Below are 13,713 nucleotides of genomic sequence, written 5' to 3' on the forward strand. Positions count from 1 at the left end.
GAAATGAATTTCTAGAAGAAAATAAAAGGGGGAAGGGAAAGCTAAAGAAGAAACTAAAATGGCTAGAGAAAGCAGAACCTGAGGGTTTCACAAAGTCACGTTTAACACATCAAATCCCTGGGCTCCTATTTTTAATCCTTAAGAATATCTAATAATGGCAAATTACACTTAAGCAGTGTTGAAACTCACGAAACGGTTGTTCAAAGGCTGCAAAAAGATGCTGGTATGCCACAACCTTATCATAATATGAGACAAAAGCGACTAGCTGTTCTGCAAAACATAAAGCAAATTGAGAAACCCTTTCCCCAAGGCTGTTCCAGCCATCACAAATGTTAGTATACTGACCAACACCTGATTTCGTGCAGCTATTATCTCTCAGAGCTACCCATTTCTTCCCATAGATGCTCTGAGACACCGTAGGCAAGGAATGGTTGAGACTTATTTTTATCTTCCTAACGTTGAATCACAAGCAAGCAGAGACGGAGGGCGATTTCTTTAGACTCACCACCTCCAAACATGATAGCTACTTGAAAGAAAACATGTCAGTGTGGATCCCATGGGAGGTGGCTGCTGAAGTAAAGAATACAGCTGTGTGAGGATGCTCTGGCAGCCACAGCAAGGTGTTGATTAGTCAATGCTCAAGGCAGTCTAAAAAACAAAAGCTGATTGCAAATGGACAGATATTTAGAGATGAAGACGAGATAAGCTGGCCTGTGGACACACTTGGTCAGCCATGAAGACATAGAAAAGACTAAAATAGCTTGGCACTATTGAAACAAGACAGGAAGGACTAGGGAAACACCCAAGCACTTACTCTCTCCCATAGTCTAACCGGGGAAGGGGAAGAAGAGCCTACAGGATCATCGCTGAGTCCAGGCAAGAGTCTGAGACAAGACCTGGAGATGGCCAGGAGTTTCAGCTTGGAAATGACCAACTTCATGCAACAGTGAGTGGTCACCTGAGAGATCCAGTGCAGAGGATGCCAGAGATGGCTCCTGCAGAGACTACGGGAAGGCAAAGACACAGCTTTGCTGTGGAGCTCCTTCTGCAGGTGCACTATCAGGGCTCTGCAATTTGCAGCTGTTATCTTTAGCATTTCAGAAAACTCCTTGTCTACTCTAATTCACAGTCCCATGACCCGTGGGTTTGAAAGCATTTAGTTTTAGCAGATGCCATCTCTGATCCTTTTATTTTACAGATGACATGCATCTTCACTTAATCTGCAACATTCCGAAAGTAGATCTATCCTCCTGCTTGATTCTAAACTTGCAAAATAAATAATTACTGCTATTTCTTTCTCTACTATATAATTATTTAGTTGTACCATTCACATCTAGCACTGAATCTAGATCTAGTCTGGAATTACTTTTTCAACTGCAAAGCGTATTCAGCACTTCATTTTTTACCACAACAGAATTCACTTTTTAGCCTCCTATTCATTAACGTTTACCTTAGTCAATAGACATCTTCTTGACTTTTTTCCTTTCCTTTGTATTTATTTTAACTGGTGCTTTAATTTCCTATAACGAGGATCAATTCCCATCAAGAAAATACTATTTTCGCACTTGTGAAATCATACATCTTTTGCCTAGGCATATTCTGCTGGAAGATTCTCAGATTTTGTTATCATTTTCAATCTAAATGTTTCCAGGCAACTATGTTAACACTTGAACTTTCAGAAAACCTGCCCTTTTTGAAGTCAGAAAGAACAGTATTTCTAGGTGAGGCTGTATACTGCTTGAACAAACATAACCCAGTCATCACTTCATCCTCACCATGAGAATTATACTTAGTTTATGTTGGGTTAAGAATTTCTTAAATGCTAGATTAAGCTGCTTATTTAATAGAAAGTTTTAGTAAAAGACTTGAAGTTTTTAATGATTAACTACAGATGATTTAGGATGTTTATCAAGTCTGCAGATTAGAGCTATTCAGCATATGTACTTTTTTCTTCCTGTGAATCACATTGGTTCCTTTCATGAATTCATGGTGCATATGCACCTGCTATTCCTGTACAGGGAACTGTGATTGCTGAGAGGAACAGATCCACTAAGTCTTTCTTATTGCATCTCCCCAAGAGCCAAAGCACCTCAGAACAACTCCTGTTCATCTTCATACTGTATTTCTTCAGTTCACAATCCAGTGCATCCCTCAGGTTCTTCCACCTGATACACTTAGCTTTCAGGTGGTTTTGTGTTGGTTATTTATTTTTTTTCGGAAAACAAAACCACAGAGGATGAGCAGATGACAAATGGTTGAAAGTCACACTGGACAATTTCTGGAATCAAACCAGCTGCATGTTCAGGGATCGGATGCAATACTGTGAATGTGGGCAGATACACTCTGTGGTTTTGTCCTCTGCAAAAAAGACTGTGGCATAGTCCCTACGTTGACTGGCCTTTAGCAGCCACATGTGGGTGAACACATGCCTCTCCTTGTACCTTACTCCTCAGTCTCTCATCATAAACATCACTTTGTCAGAAAAGCTGTAAAATAGCTCTGTATATACTGTATACTCTCTCTGTATTTTCACCTCTTTAGTCATCTATTTCACAAATGTATATATATAGTTTCCTTAAAATTCTTTGTGAACTAAGTGAAATTCCTTGTAACCTATAGACAAGTTTGGACATAATAGCACAGGCATGCCTAGTGGTTATTTTTTAAGCAGCTCTTCTGTCAGTTCACAGTATCCCTCAAATACCCATCTCGCTCCCTCTTCATCACGATTCTTTGTCCTACCAAGAGAAACTTCTGCATTATCAGTCATGTGAAACATCATCAGTGCCAGCTCACCATGCTGCCCACTGAGTAAGAACATCTTGTCATACCATGTGAGCAACCCACCTAAATATAGATGCGGGGCTTTTTTGACACTCAAAACCAAAGAAGTGCTAATTTTTTTTTAAGAATCAAGCAGTTTATGGGATGAAGCATATGCACTGTGCTCTACATTCCTAATGCAATAGTAAACATTAATGAAACAATACATGACAGTCCTAGTCAGACATACAGCAAGATAAAACTTTCACAACCTACTTAATTGCCACCTGAATTAGCAACTGAAAAATAAATCATATTCTTACTGGCTTCAAAACATGACCAAAAAACCTTACATCAAAACACCGCAACTTCAAACTGCAAACATTCACTTTCACATATCTTTCTTTCATGTAAAAAAAAATATACACCTGGCAGCTCCACGGTTTGCAGCTTTACAAACTAAGGTATTCCATTATTCAGTGAGGCTAGTACAAGCAAAAAACGTCAAAAACCTAAACCACCACCATCTTTTTTTTTAACAAGTTGTTTAAACAGTCAGACTGGAACTGTAGATTCAGATGTTTATGCTGATCAGGATAGGATTTATTTTTCTGTCTGGAAGAGCTTCGTGGCTGTTCTGTTTATTTGTATCATGATAGAAGCTCCAAACAAGCCTGAGGCTTTGCTTTCAGGCAGTGTTGATTTAGACGCTGCATAGGACACTATAGCCTGAAGTCATAATAAACATTTCTGTGCTGTTCCCAAATCATTTAGAAGACAATTATTATTTTTGTGAGTTTGACTGAGATTATCTGGATAAATTCTCCAGCATACAATGCCATGCAGTGCTATAAAATTAAAGTATTTTATAGTATATTGGAATTAATTAATGTGTTAGCATCATTGTAACTACAGAAAGAAGTTTCCAGAGCTCCAAGTTAGGTCTTAATACAGATTGATCCACACTGCTCCTTTATACGCACTTTCCTACAGTTTTCAGTACTTTTCAGTGGTTCTATCTACTTCCAGTAAGTAATCACAAACACGTAGGAACAATGAATGAAGAGACTTTGTGCACAACACTCTGCTTAAGGCATAAAATATATCAGGCGTGCTTTTGTTATTTTGAAAATGATACGCATTCTATATTGCTTTTTGCAGGAGTGGCTCCCTTCTTTAGAGTTCTTTTGTCTCCTCCTCCAATATTTCATCCATTTTTTTTTCTGTTTTCTTTTTGTTGTTTTTATCTATTTTATTTTTAAGAAAGCTTTCAACATACAGGCGAAATTACACAAACTTAAGTTTATACTTGACTGAAAAATATGCATCAAAACATCAGAGAGCAAATAAGCATACCCTAGTGTGAGATTGCATCTCAAATCCCCTCTCTTGATAGATAATTTCACAAGGCTTTCACAGATGATTTAATCTCATTTTCTGCCAGAGGGGTAACAATTACTATTGCTGTTCATCCACCTCTATTTTAAATACCTCCAGTCCCTGCAATCAACTTCAACAAATAAGGAAAGTTTAGTTCCCCCCCCACCTCCAAACGACCTAGAAGCACATTGGCTGTCTGTGAACGTATCAAGGGGAGAGCTGATAAGGCTGCTATATTTCTTCATAGCACTACATACTTGGAATAGCTGCAGGTATGGCAGTATGCCTCACTGACCCCCTTGATGGATCCTAGGTATGCACTACTGACAGTTTAAGAAATTATCTGATCTGGGTGCTCAGGACAGCAGAAAATGCTCATGGAATGCCAAAGCAAAAGGGAAATTATTGACTGATTAATAATTGTCTGATTTTATCTAGTGAGCATCCTTTTGTTTTAATACTTTTTATTTAATTACTTCAATATCTTTAACATTTATTTGCTGTGGTTATTTTGTTTTGGAAAAAAAAAGGAAATCAGCTCTAGAAAGCAAGCATAATTAGCAAAACACAAAGATAATAATGGATATTAGCTGAGAACACTAATGAGCTCCTGTGAAATCTTAAGGAAATCTACAAAGTGATCAACTCAAGATCAATGAAGGCATCAGTTAATGCACTTTGCAGTTACATTGCATTTTCTTGCAATACCTCAGCACCACAACCATCCTGAAGAAGAAAAAATTAGCTTGTATTTCATTTTCTGGTCTGTAATCTACCATAATCTCATCACTTACACTTGATATTCTGTGGTGACTATCAACCACCTTAGCTGTTACTAAACTTCCCTCCTTTCCTATCCTCTTCATGTCTCCATGCTTTTCATTTTTCATTCAGGCATGCCAGAACAGCAAGCGAGGATGAACTGCAGCCTCGACCAGGCTGCTTACAATCTTAGTCATTCCTACAGCACCTGTTACCTCTCGGGTTAATGGCAGCTGCATGGACGGGAAGAGCTCAAGATGACTTCATTTTCCTCTCCAGTACGGTGAGCAGCACTAGAAATGCCATGGGCACTGCTGTGGCTCTGTGGTACCAGCACAGCTGCGAGCTCTGGGCACAGCTTGCATTGGTGCAGACAAGCTACTAAGGCTCACCTTCTCTGCCCCAAATGGTGCCTCTCTGCAGCCAGAGACAGAGCAACATGTCCTGAAAGCGTTTTACAAGGTAGCTTGGAGTTACACCACTCATTCTGCCCAATGACAATTCAATGGCTTCAATAAGTTCTTGGTATTATTGGGACTAATAGAAAGAAAAACGGGCAACAGATTAGTAGTCTTAATAGGTTTGACACTAGGGAGCACAGCAGGCAGCTTGATCTGCCTCTTCTCTCTATTTATTTATTTTTCAGACCACCTGAACAGATTGCTCCTTTAAGATCCATCAGTTGCTCTTGTGAGCTGTCCTTCCATAGTTGACAATGCTGAGGAAAAAATCAGACTTATACAAAACATCATAAAAAGAAAAAACAAACGGTAAGCAAACAAGATCAAAGACTACCTCACTTATAATTACTCTGGTCTATTCTCTCCAGGCTGGTTACAGAACTTTAAGGACATGGTTACCAAATTGTTCCTCAATAATCACAGACAGAAGGCATAAACAACCTTCCTCCAGCTGAGCAACCCCAATTGGAAGCATTTCATGCAAGGAACTGCCCTTCACCCTCGATTTGCCTCTGCTCACCCCTGGATTTTCTGGGCAGGGAGCTGCCATTACGTCTGGCTTGTCCCACCAGGCACCAGCACCAGTCTCCGCAGGGCAGGGACCTTGCCCGCGGGCACTAGGAGATCTAGCGCTCGCAGCCAGCAGCATTTATTTGTGTGGTCATTCTCCTCAGGTCAGGACAGTCGTTATTTCTTTCCTCCACAAGAAGGAAAAAAAAAAAATCTGATTCTCATTTTAAATAAAAATAAGCAAGGCATCTGTATCCACTGCCGATGTCACCAGAGGCCTGTGAGGCCACGAGGCCGCCCCCAGCCACAGGCAGCCTCCTACGGCCCAGCAGCATTTCTCAGTTTCTGCTCTGCCAGACCATTTGTTGACAATTCCCTGCTCCATGCACAGTTCTGCATAAACACACATGCATGCTTCAGATGCTTCCGCGATCACCGCAGAAAAGCTGTATATAAAGAAGAGGTCTCCGTTTTAAAAGTCACAGAGAAAACTATTCTCTGACATGATTCAGTGATCGTTTGATAGGGTGACCAAAACAGCTTCTGCCACATCACGGAGGCCCACAGCACCTTGATCCGTCTGCCCAGCACCGTGGCACACGCACAAGGAGCAGAGCACACTGTCACATCACCCTGCTTCTGCCTGAGCTGTCGTGAGCAATTGCTGTGCACCAAAGAACTCCGTGCAGGTTTAACGGGATGTAACCCACCCCAGTACCATGTGCCAGCCTTCAGCCTTAGTACTGGACAGTGAAACACAGCAGTAAAACACACGGATTTAAACCCCTGCCTTGAGGCTAGCACAGGGAAAGAACTCACTCTATCAGTTCTTCCCGTAAACACCCAAACATGTAAGCTATTTCCCACCTTCAAAGGTGGGTAAAGTGTGAAGTCTTTGCATTATGCACAGCTTTTCATCTTTGCTTATTATGAATGCCATTTCCCAGCCCCCATTTCATAGGGACAGCTGCACATCCAGAATACTCATGGCCAAGCCCTTCAGAAAAGTTCCGGGTATGAAAGTGCTAACGAACAGTATAGTGCATCATTTACAGTCAAGACTTGCTACTCATCTTCGCTCACCCACACAAAACACAGACCCCAGTGAGAAGTGCTTACTGGGAAAGGACAGGAGTACCAGGAGAAGAAAACAATGCTTAACTTTTCCAGACATAAAAAAAAGAGAGATAGAGAAACTACCACACTACTCCAGCACACACCAAAGAGACTTCTAGAAAACAGTGACAAAATCTCAAACTAAGCACATCAAGTAGGAGAGGGGAAAATTCCACCACAAATTCCTATTAATATTAATTTAAACAAAGCTGACTATACCTTGCCAGGACCACTGTGAAATTCCAATGTTTAACTACTATTCATCCACTAAAATCAAAGCGCACCTTCTGTATTGACAGTTGATTATGTTTATGACTTTTTCGGTTACTATCTCTGAAATAGGGGCTGTAACACTCTTCTTCAAAATGTTGTCGGTTCTATTTAAAAATAACGCACAGCCTACTGGAGTGCAAGTTCTACATGTCAGATGCTTACAAGATGACGAACGAAAGCTAAATATCAGAGTACTCAAAAGCTAGTGACTTACAGTTAAAATAAACACAGGGCGACTTAACTCTTAAACACACGTCTGTCTGCATGCACGTTAGCTGGCACGGCTTCCTGGGCAGTCTGCTGAAAAACATTGGATGGAGTGCTTGGTTGAAACCAGCACATGCTCACTGTAAAGAATCATTGAGTTGTTCACAAGGTCGGACTTGTGCTCTCCCTTCCTACTGTCTTTTGCATAGATCAGAAGAATGGGATTTTGACACTTTTTCTAAACTTTTCAGCTCGTCTCAAAATCAACACAGAACATCTGATCCCCAGGAATACCAGTGGAAAATAAAAATATCAGCTTGCAGTTGAAATCACTGAGATCGTCAGCTCAGGCTGGAGCTGTTGAACTGGTGGTCTTGATAAAATTCTTTTTGTCTACTCACGTGCATTTGGAGGTTTTGGTTTTATTTGGTCCACTTTTGCTTGATTGGGTGGAACCGTTTTCATAAGCACAAGGGAAATCATATCAAGGAAAATTAAAACTTGAGTAAAATTAATGTTTTTAAAAAGGAACTTCTTGGATTCTAGTATCTAAACAGACCTACATTCCTCAATCTAAATTTTGTCTAGAGCATTGAGACAAGTTAGCTGCATGCAGTTCACTAAGTCTATTCATTAAAACAACTTTAACTGGAACAAACATAAATGTGGGGTAAATTACGCATAATAATATATCACTGTTGACATTTAAATAAAAACTGAAGTTAATATTTTGACTGTTTTCTTTCCCAACATCTACTTTATTCCAAAAAACCCAACTGTTTTACACGTGTAATTATATTAGACCTTGCTGCTGTTAAAATATCACCACTCGAAACAGCGTACTAAGGAGCTTCACAAACACATTTCCTGAGCCAATGCTGAAAATAACCCACAGGAAAAGGCTGTTGTTGAGCATATAAATGGGTCTTTCATCAATTCCCATCTGAGATACTCTCTGAAACTATGTGTTGGGAACCTGCAGCATACAGCACTGTTGGCAATCAGAGACAGGGAGGTCTGCGCTTGATTCAGGGTGCAAGGCCAGCATCAGGCAACAAATGCTGCATCGAGTTGGCTTCCCTCTTCTTGAGGAACAGGAAACAAGTAGAAAGAATGCTGAAATCCAGAAAAAGCGAGCGTGGAGTAAAAGGAGAAAGAAAAATAAAGCATTGGGGATTGTGGGAGTGACACTTGAGCTCCTGTACCCATATGAGAGGGAGTGGGACTGAAAGGGGTGGCTCCATGCCTGATGGCCTCGGGGCTCCTTCTGATGCCTTTTCATTGCCCCATGGCCAGTGAGGCCAGCACGCCAGCCTGACATAATATCACTGGGAGGAAGGATGAGGACATCCTTGTATTTTAACAGGAAACAGCACAGCTACAGCATTTTTTGCTATCTGCAGAGAGCACTTCTTTGGTGGGAAATGAATGATAGAACAGTTTAACCTTAAGCTTGTAACAGGTAATGCCTTTACAGTCAAAATGGCTCTTTTATTGCATAAGGATGGCAAGTACACCAAAGTTAACACGCCATAATTTGCCAGACTGTACAAAACAGTGACACAAGGAACCACACAAAGGCTTTTTGCAAGCAGCAGAGGGATTTGCCCAGCAAGCAGCAAGCACGTCCCAGCAGGGCTGGCCTTATCTTGGCCACTACTGCTTCCCTCATACATGCCAACACACCCAGCCTGAGCTGGGCTTCACAAAAGGATAACGTCAAGAAGTTAAACAACATCTATTTTTATGTAGCACTTGTAAAATTGGATAAACAAGAAATCTTTTATCATTGCTCTTCTAATTCTTTGTTTTTGTTTGTTAAAAGTTTTGCCATGCATGGTGTCTAGGTCAACTTGCTTCACCTATTTCTTTCTATCCATCAACCATGAGCCCTTCAAAAGAGGATGAAAGATAAACCAAATCCACTCAGAAGACAAAAATTCTCTTTCATGACAACCTTGGAGATCGTGAATTGTTTTAATTTCCTAAGACTTTCCAAACATTTTCGAGACTGGGTTGCATACAAGAATTACAGACTTGGTTTCGGACAAAAGCAGCTTTCCACTTAATTTCTCTCCTTTGGATCTGACAAGAAAGCAATGAGTCTCAGAATCTCTCCCAGCATCCAAACAGATGAAATCAGCACATCTCAAACCCATTTGCACAAGAACGTGCTAAAATTCTTTTAGCGCAAGAAGTTCCTGTTTATTCTCATTTAGAAAAAATGCTTGGTATACTTCTCCCAGGGTGCTTTAGAAGACACAAGTATTGCCCCAGAGTGCATATCTTCTTATTATAATATATGTATTTTCTTTCAAGTGATATAGCAGACTAAATTATAAACCCGTATGATTGAAAACCATCCCAATGCTATGTAAAATTCCTCATCCAGTTGGAAAATTAGACCGTGGAGACAAAGACTTGCATAAAGACTCCTGCAAGAAAAGGAAAAAAAAAGGGACAACACACCCTATGTGTTTTCTTGAGCTAAAAATTCACTTGCCTATCTTTCATGCAGTTTCACTGCACTACCCTAGCACTACAATATAATCAACTTGACAATACAATATAGGGTATTTCCCAGGCCCAAGGACAATTGACTTGAGCAGACCCTCTGGAAAGAGAAGGAGTACCCAGCGTGGTGTACAGCCCCAGGGTAAGGGTCCCTGAAAATAACCTAAATCCCCTCTGAGCAGAAGCCAGCTGGAAGCACGGGAGAGGGCTGAGAAATGGATGCAACTAAAGAGCTGCTGGTGGGGAGTAAGGAGCCTGACTTTGGCAGATCAGAAACTAATCTGCTGTAAAGATGAAGAAGCAGACGAAATCCAAAATCTACACACTTGGCCTCTACTTAAAAGGAAATCATATTCTCTTTTTCTGAATTTTATTAAGTGATGTGAATTATTATCTTTTTTTAACGCAGAAATGCAAACAGAACAACTTCAATACCTAAAAAGTATTTCATGCATTCAAATCTTAGTGTGCTTGAAAAATATTTTAAAATGCTATTATTTTATGAATTTAGTGTTTCTCTTAAAAAGTTTCTGAGCAGGAAATTTGCAGTTGCAAGACGCAAACCAAAAAAACGCTTCCCTAACACAGCCAGTCACTAAACACCACATCTGGTGTGACACTACTTCTAAGAAGCATGCCTCAAAACCCTAATGAAGTTCAGTACATCAAAGAGGAATGAATACCTATTAAAGCCAAGTGCTTAATTACACAGATTTCAGTACTAAATTCACTATTCCAGGAAGGCTTTCATAGAGACACAATTGACCTCTGGGGACTCAGTCATCAGAGCAGAATTTAGTCTTGATAACTGATACATTTTACACTGAGGCGTTCATTTCTGGAAAACTAATGGGCTATTCTAAATCAGCACAGATGGGGGAAAATAGGAAGCAGGGTATAAAGGAAGCAACACTAAGATCTCAAAGCATTGTTGTTACATTGCACTCCCCCTCCACAGCCCTTGCAGAAGGAATATCCTAGCAGGAAATACAATGACACAGCTATACATTTCATCCAAATCCATTAGTAACCATGTACAGTTGGAAGATCTTGAAGGAACATTGTCAAAAGTAGCCAGGAAATACATCATGCTCTTCCTGAAGGGTGAAAGAACAGACACGCTGAACCGGAAGAATAAATCCATTGCCAGAAACTATGCAAAAAATGCAAAAAAGTAGCCCACAGGATCCAGAGAAGTTTACCTTCCTGTTTTTTTGCACCATTACATATGTTTCAAGTCATTTTGGCTTTTCCTCCACATTTTTAGATTACTGGATATAGAAATAGTCAATATTACTTTTGGTTTTAAGGAAGATTTTGCCTTCTTCAACACAGTTTGTTATTAAGAAGAAAAGGATAATAAATGTATAAATATTTCTCTTTTATTAGGAAGTGTTACTTCAAAATAGAAGTGTTTCAACTGCTGGTCTCTGGCAATACTAAAAAGAATGGTTGTGTTGGTACAAGCAGCACTGACTTTTCACTCACATTTCAGGCCTGGACCATATTTCTCAAAACCACAACACTCTGAAAAAAAAAAAAAAAAAAAAAAAAAACAATAAAAAGCTGCTTTCCTTGCTGTTACCACCAAGGAGATAGTAATATTTAAAATTTATTTTACATGTTAACTGTACATTATCTATCCCAGAGCATCTGCTCCTCACTCACTTCGCAGAATCCTCCTAACAACGAATGCACCCTTGCTAGCCATTTTAAAATGGCTGTCAAAGAGGTAGAGCAGGGCAAAACAAACAATCCTTAAAAACTATTTCAAGAGACTTCTTTATTTTACAGTGGAAACAATACATGGATTATCTGCTACCAAGGGTCTGGTGACTGTCTGTATTCAGAATATTCCCCTGAGGTGCTGGTAGCCAGCCGGGCCCACCAGCCTCCCCCCTGCCAGCTGTGCCTCTTCCCTAGGGCTCAGGACACTCACTCCCCTCCTCCTAAATCCAAGCCCCACAGCAGTAGCAGGAAGGCCAGCATCAAATAACTCAAAAATCAAGTGGCTAACAACAACTGATACCCACACTATTAATTACCCAGGTCTGCCATTCTAGATTTAAATTCCTGAGAGAAGGCCAAAGCAAATAAAAAGTATCTGAATTTAGTAAGACATGAGTTTAGGCTAAGACTACAGAAGCTATTAGCATTCTCCATTAAAGCCTACTGGTTTCACCAGATGGGATCGGGAGGAAACTGCTCAGTAGCTGCTGAAGCACTGGGAATTTTATATCTGCCTCCACAAAGAAATGTAACATTGGGTAAATGCTACAGAACTCTTCTGGTAATGGCAAAATTTGTGTTCCGAATGAATATTCTGCATATACACTGTATGACTAGAAGCATAGGGAATCACACTATGTATCTCTACACTGGCTTTAATCGTAAGAAAAATTGCTTCCCATTAGCAGTGCACTACAGAAGTTCTATGTGCTGCAATGTATGGAATAAAGGTAAGTGCATGTTCTGACAGGTTGAGAAAATGCTAGCAGTAATTATTACAATAACATCGGCACTGTTTCTCTAACCGGTTTTATAACGTCACTTGGCACAGGGAATGATAAAAGTTTCTTAAAGAGCTATGCAGAAAGGGAAGATGGCATTGATAAAGAGGCATCAAAGGAGGTAGGAAAACAATGGATGAGAAAACTGGCAAAACTGCCTGCTTGGCTCTGGCTGCACAAGGACCCCAGTACCTTACAGGCAGAGCTGAAACCAACCCTAGCACTTGCTCCTCCATCTCCAGCTGATCTAGGTCAGCACTGCCCATGTGTTCCCATTTGCTCCTTGGGATTTCTTTGTTCCCTGCCCTACTGAAGTAACTTAATGCATAAATTGTTCCCTATGGTAGATTCTGACTATGCAATTTAGTTTAAAATAAAGACTTAAATGAAATATTCGGGTTATGTTTTCCTATATGTGCTTTCAAAAGAAAAGCACAACACAAATCCAGTTCTTTCAAAAACACCCAGCTTAGGGAGCACAGGTACAGATGTGCCAGGGTGCAAAAGATCACTCAAATCCTTAAATCACTGTTGGTACCGAGGAAGCGTGGTGAGTGAACATATATATATTCACTATAAATCTCACGTGCTCTGCCAGGTGAGAAAACCACCAGAAAAAAGAAGCCACTGCAGTCTAATGCCTGCTGCGCTTCATTCATCCGGCAAAACATTTCTTTTCATTTCCTAAAGCAAAGACAAACAGCCACAACCACAACACAAACCTATAATAGATCAAACACATAAAATATATCCTTCCTTAAGTTTGGTCTCGCTCTTCTAAGGTAAATGAAAGCAAGGGAATAGCAAAAGAATGGAGTCAGCATCTCCAAAAGACATTCAAAAACTGTGTTTAAACAAGAAGTCATGAATTCATAGCACTAAAAGAATGCCAAGATGAAAACAAGAAGCAACCTATTGTAAACAAGAAAAATTCTTAACAAACATATGAGCAAATATACCAATACCACGAGCTCACAGCTAGAAATCCTACTTCCCACAACAAAGCTTCATGCTTTCCATCAGTCCAGTGTTGAGAATATCAATTCTATATAAACAGTTACCAACAAAGGATGCCACTTAAAATATTTGCCTCTCCTCTATAAAAGAACATGCTCCTCCAAAGAATGGCAAGCTCTCAGAGTCTTCGGAGTGTACACTTGCTGTGCATACATCCAGAAAGAAGCTTAGTAATCCTAAGTGGAAAGTAATGTTTAATG

The 13,713-nt window shown here is 40.1% G+C and overlaps 1 protein-coding gene across 1 annotated transcript in view; it reads right to left on the reverse strand.

Moving 5' to 3' along the window:
• Positions 1-13,713, reverse strand: part of FGD6 (FYVE, RhoGEF and PH domain containing 6) — a 69,602-nt gene that overhangs the window by 43,332 nt on the left and 12,557 nt on the right. The gene's annotated exons all lie outside the window — the stretch shown is intronic.

The sequence above is a fragment of the Numida meleagris genome, chromosome 1, assembly GCF_002078875.1.
Source record: "Numida meleagris isolate 19003 breed g44 Domestic line chromosome 1, NumMel1.0, whole genome shotgun sequence".
Lineage (NCBI taxonomy): Eukaryota > Metazoa > Chordata > Aves > Galliformes > Numididae > Numida > Numida meleagris.